This window comes from Carassius carassius, chromosome 5 (genome assembly GCF_963082965.1).
Source record: "Carassius carassius chromosome 5, fCarCar2.1, whole genome shotgun sequence".
Classification (NCBI taxonomy): Eukaryota; Metazoa; Chordata; class Actinopteri; order Cypriniformes; family Cyprinidae; genus Carassius; species Carassius carassius.
Window position 1 is genome coordinate 11,895,639 of NC_081759.1, and position 6,386 is coordinate 11,902,024.

Below are 6,386 nucleotides of genomic sequence, written 5' to 3' on the forward strand. Positions count from 1 at the left end.
ACTGAACAGAGATGACATCACTGAATTCAATGATGAACTACCTTTAACTGTCATTTTGCATTATTGACACACTGTTTTCCTAATGAATGTTGTTCAGTTGCTTTGACGCAATGTATTTTGTTTAAAGCGCTATATAAATAAAGGTGACTTGACAGCCCCTTTCAAGTCCAACCCACCAGGGTACAGGGAAGAGGTCGGCGGGGTGAACGGGGCTTTTCCTCCGGTGTTTGGATAGTATATTGTTCCAAGGACTGTTTTTTTTTTTTTTTTTTTTTTGTCAGGTAACACATTGTGTGTTAAGTTCATAGAAGGGAAAGAGAGAATGAACTGAGATCAACTGGTTTTGATGTATTAATTGATGTCATTTAAAGTTAAACTTTGCAGTGTATAGTGTTTTGATAAAAAAGCTATGGCAAACATGTGCATGACAACAGGTTTCAGTTATTTACATCAGTCTATCGTTCTTTAAGGTTTCTCATTTTATGGTAACATCATTTGCTATGTATTGCTTAAAGCAGGCATAAAGTCAATCTAATTAATGTATTCTTAATTTAGTTGTGAAAATTCTGTATAATATTTCAAGTACCAATGATTTTAGAAAGTGTTTAAAGGGGTGATTAAGTGTATTATGTTTTTTATATAGAAGCGATTAACTACATAAATTCAGGATTAATGAGGTTTTCAGTAGTGCAGTTCAGATAACAAATTACAGAAAAGTTCTTTAGAACCTGTACAGTTCCTTCCTTGAAAAAAGTAACCATGGATTTATTTTAGTAAAAATATTTGTTGGCATATTAATTTCCATGTGTTGTAACCATAAAAACACCATAGATATCTTTAGTTTTTGTAGCAAAACCATGGTACATTTTCGAAGGGGCTAAGGAAATGTTCAGTATTTTATTGGTGGCGTTCAGAGACTGGTGACAATTTGTTACACACACACACACACACACACACACACACACACACACTTTTGTTTTTGTGAAAAGTGGGGATATCCCATAGGCGTAATGGTTTTTATACTGTACAAACTGTATATTCTATGGCCCTACACAGTGTTCGGAATAATGCAGTTTAAAAGAACGGCTTTAGGTAACAACGTTATTTTTTCAGTAACAGGGTAATCTGACTAATTACTTTTCCCGTCGTTACAACGCAGTTAACATTACTGGACGTTAAATGCGGTACGTTACTATGCATTGATTTAATAAACTATGTTATCCGAACGCACCCCTGGCTCACACAGCAAGTGAGGAGGTGGGTTAATAACGAGATAAGCGATTATGATTGGCTAAGGCAGAGTCATTTGTTTCATGGTAGCCAATCAGAGCCAGTGTTTTTACACACATGCCAGCATACGCGTCAGCGGCGCCACACACACACACACACACACACACACACACACACACACACACACACACACACACACGCAACAGCTAAACAGAGATTCAATCCGATGAAAAGTTGGCATTTTCAAAGTGGAGATATAAGCACTGTAACTGACAGAGAAGTCAGTTAATATTTTATGTTTATTTTATTATTTTGTTAAAGACCTTTAATTTGAAACTGCTTTTAATTAGAGCTGCTTGAATGGAGACCTTTATTTTGAAAGGCACCGTGTAACTCAGGAAGTTGTTGTCTACACCGCATGGCAAGTTGAAGCTGTATTACACATTTCTAAAGTGCATTTAAGTTCATTTACTCAACTGAAGTTACAGAAGATATTACCAGATGTAAGATCTCCTTTGGAGAACGTAAGTTCTCCTTTGGTAATAAGCAGCCAATGAAGTAAGTTTGTAATTTATATTGTATGTGATTAATGTGAATTGTGTTGCTGTGTGTGAAAAGTGATATACAAAGACTGCAGTTTGATGTTAAAGTGAATTTAACTCTGTTTGGAAAGTTTACAAAGAAAATATTTATTTATTTGATTTATGTCTTTTTATATTATTTATTGTAACTTTATTTTTGAATATTTAGTTCTCACGGCATCTTGAGTTGGATGGTTATCCTCATGGTGAACCAGTCAATAAATCGCCTGTCATCAGACAATCCTTGTGCTCGTGAAATTACTGGGGGGGAGCTACAGTGAGAATTCATCTGCTCTTCACGGGTAGGAGAAGGAACGTTTCCAAACAGCAGTTAAGTGAGCATCAAGTTAACTCTAAGTTCCATCATTCTGGATTCTACAAGCATTGATTGTATACACTGGTAACCAAGAAGCTAGTGACACGCATATGCACAGAGTTTAAAGGCATCCTCAAGTTAAGGTCGACAAGAAGATAAGCACAAATAAGTTCAAGTTAAGGTGCTTGAAGTGGACTTATTCTTGCCATTTGCTAAAAAATGACTCTTTAACTGTTCAGTACAGTATTTGAAGAAGTGTTGGTGTTATGTACTTACCTTTTCAAGTTTAAGTCATTTTCTGATCAGGTTTAAAGCTGCAAGTAAGATAATAATTGTGGAGAATAGCAAAGTGCAATGCCTAAAAATAACTGAATTTCGATTACAAGTTTAATTTTACAGGTGATTGAACTGTTAAAATACTACTTTAAGCAGAGTTAATAATCTAAGAGAGAAACATATTTTTACCTAAGTTCAGTACAGTTCACATTACATGTATAATTATTAAATTAGAGTAGTCAGTGTAAATAAGAGATACAAAAAAATGGCAGAAGGTGGTCAGTCTGCTAAGTGTGGCAAAGAAAATATAACAGATACTGTGCAATCACCACAGCAGCTAGAATCCCAAGAATGTGTAGACACACAAGCATTAGTAGCTGTTGATGACACAACAGAGCAAGAACCACGAAATGTACAGAGAAAGGTAAAGAGTTGCATGATGAAAGGCTGACTAAACTTAAAAAATAGCTTTCATCGCTCTTATGAGAAATGGAAGTCTCTTGCTAGAGATGGTAGACAAAGACTAATGGGGTATCTCTCCAGTGACATGTTGAACAGCCTCATAGATGCAATCAGTGATTCTTCAAAGGATGTAAATGTTGTTTATGAAGAGTTGCGACAAAATGTGAATCCAGACGGTGATAATCGCCGTAGAGTAGACACTTGTGGAGCAGTCACAAAAATGATAGTTGAGTCTGCATGGAGTCGTCTAGTTGAGGGAGTTGAGAGTCAAGATCCTCTTAGACCAGAAGCATGCTGTATTGATACAGGTTCGGTGTTCTCATCCATATCCTCCAAATCAAGTTATGGACATTCCAGGTCTTCTCAGAATATGAAAAATTCAATTTTGAGCTCCAGAGATTCAAGTTTTTCCTCCGCTAAGAAGCAAGAGGCTGCTGCAGAAATTGCCTGCAACTGAAGCAACATTAGAAATATTACAGCAACAAGAGCATGAACTGGAAGAACTACAAAGACTTGAGGCTGAAGACAAAAGGAGAATATTAGAACAAGAAGCTGAAGAATTGAAGCGACAACTAGAAAGAGAAGAAGAAGCTAGGTTACGTGTTAAGATTGACGCTGAAAATGCTGCTAGACAGAAGGCATAAGACAAGCGCAGAAAGCTTGAGCGCCTGGAGACACAAAAAAAGTTAAATGCTGCAAGGGCACGAATGCAAGTCTACGAGCGGAATGAAGACTCAAAGGAAGAAACAAAAGAGCTACTTCATGACTGTGCATCTGTAAGAAAGAAGCATGTACCAAAGTTAAGCAGCTCAGTGTTACAGAGCATGCCTCTACAGGAAGGTGCAACAAAATCATGTCAAGAAGCCAGCACTGCAGACCTTGTTAAGGTGTTAGCAAAATCTATCAGCAACATTCTATGGAGACTCTCTCAGATTTAGTGATTGGAAAATCTCGTTTGAAATTTTGGTCGACAGAAAAACATACCAGTGAATGAGAAGCTTTACTACTTATGCAAGTATGTGGAAGGACCAGCTAAGAAGGCCATTGAAAGTTACTTCCTCCTAGCCACGGAGTCCACATATTAAGCAGCATGGGGCGTACTAGAAGAAAGGTATGGAAACCCATTCGTCATTGCTAAAGCCTTTCGAGACACACTTAATTCATGGCCAAAGATTGGTTTCAAGGACAGTGTTGAGCTGAGAGAATTTACTGACTTCCTCAGAGGCTGTGAAGCAGCTATGTCAGCATGGAATCGTCAGGTCATAGAAATTGAAGAAGAAACTAAGACATTTCCTACCTTCAGTCGGTTTGTAAAGATTATAATGCAAGAAGCTAAAATAGCTTGTAATCCAGTGACATCGCTTCATGCACTGAAGTCGAATGAGATCGGAAAGGGAAAGATCTCAAGAAATCAGGACACTCGAGCAAAAGTGTTAACGGTACAGTCCAGAGAAAAAGTAGATGCTGTAAAATGTACCTTCTGTGAGAGACTAGGACATGGTATTCACAAATGTCGTAAGTTTATGGAGAAGAATGTTGCAGAGCGAGTCAAATTTGTCCAAATGAATAAGTTATGCTTTGGATGTTTGAATCCTGGTCATCATTCAAAGAACTGTGAAGACAGGAGTGTCTGTGAGAAATGTCAGAAGAAGAACCCATCATGTTTACATGAGGATCGTATCAAGGAAGCAAAGAGGACTCCACAGTAGTCAGGCTAGTCAAAGGAGAAGTTGAAGGAAAGAAACCCAGAGTTTGTACAGAATAAAGATACAGCAAGTTAAGCAACATCTAACAGAGTAATACAGGATGTAAATAATACTCACACCTCTACAATTGTTCCGGGATGGGTATCAGCTACCAATGAACCAACTTATGAAGTTCTGGTATATGCACTTCTTGACACCCAAAGTACTGAGATAGTGAATTGGTGGGTTTGTTACATGTGAGCCAAAAGCATCACAATTAAAAAAACCAAAGACAAACTACTGCAGTCTGTGTCCATTGAATTTATTTAATACACGAGTTTCACAATTTGAGTTGAATTACTGGAATTAATTAATACTACCTTCATCCTGGAAGAGATGGCTCAAGCTCTTGACACAAAGAAGGAATCTGTGCAACTGAAGCTCTCAACTATAGTATCCAAGAGTACAGTTGTTCCATGCCAGAAGATAATTGGTTTAAAGGAGTTCATTCCTGCAAACAGAACTCACATTACTACACCCAAAACTGCAAGAGTGTGGCCTCATCTAATGCATATACAGTAGCTGAGAAGATTGCTCCTAAACAAGTTTGTGATATTGGCCTTCTGATTGGCTACAACTGCCCTCATGCTCTTCTTCCTAGAGAAATTGTGTCTGGTAAAGAAAATCAGCCATTTGCTCAAAGAACGGATCTGGGCTGGAGCATTGTTGGCTGTGGCAATTCCTTTGTAGACTACGGGGATCCCATTGGAGTGAGTCATCGCATTATAGTGAAACAAGTGCTGCCAAGTCTACAGTCTTCTCTCAATCTTACAAGTGAAGTTCAGTACATATGTAGAACACAGATCAAGGAAGTAATCACTCCACCAAATGTCATCAAAGCTCTTGAGTCTGACTTCAATGAGAAAGCAGCAGAGGATAGATGTATTTCTCAAGAAGATCTACGTTTTCTGTCAAAAATGGAAGCAGGCATCAGACACAAAGAAGATGGTCATTATTGAATGTCTTTGCCTTTCAAAGAAGACAGACCAAATTTGCCCAATAATAAAGGATGTGCTATTCATCGCCTCAAAAGCTTAGAAAAAAAGGCTTAAAAGAGACGAGAAATACTATAGAAACTATGTAGACTTTATGAATGAGACAATTGCTCGAGGAGATGCTGAGAAGGTTCCAGCTGAAGAAACAGACAAAAACCCTGCTTGGTACATTCCCCATCATGGGGTTTATCATCCTCAAAAACCTGGAAAGATCCGTGTAGTCTTTGATTGCTCAGCAAAGTTTCAAGGTTCATTCCTCAATGACCATTTGTGTCGATGATGGGTTGACAAGTGTCTCAACTGTAGATGAATCTATCAAACACACTCAAATACACTGCGTACATTCAAAGTAGTCTCCTGTGGCCACACTCTGATTTCCTTTACTGTGGATTGCTCTCTTCTCACACGTAGTCTGTACACATGCTTAAGTAGTACAGTTAAGTGGTCAGAGCTGCCAATGTGAGGTAAGGGGGCTGCAGTGTATGCTTTTTTGATGTTAGTGTAAAGATGGTCCAGTGTATTTTCACCTCTTGTTGCACATGCACCATGTTAATGGAACTTCGGTAGAACAGACTTAAGGTTGGCCTTATTAAAATCCCCAGCAATGATGCAAATTACATCAGATTAGAAGTCTGTAATTGACTGACAGTATTATAAAGTTCTCCCATGCCTGTTTGACATCAGCACTTGGAGGGTCATACACTGCTATAATGATAATAGCTGTCCGTTCTCATGGTAAGTAAAAGGGTCTGCACTTGACATCTATTTGTTCTGCATCTGG

General features: G+C 38.2%; 1 long non-coding RNA gene across 1 annotated transcript; it reads left to right on the forward strand.

The window, feature by feature from the left end:
* Nucleotides 1–1,500: 1,500 nt before the first annotated feature.
* Nucleotides 1,501–4,768, forward strand: LOC132140791 (uncharacterized). The gene is made up of 3 exons (XR_009433830.1): nt 1,501–1,788; nt 1,981–3,115; nt 4,125–4,768. It is a non-coding gene; the product is annotated as an uncharacterized LOC132140791 (long non-coding RNA).
* Nucleotides 4,769–6,386: the final 1,618 nt, after the last annotated feature.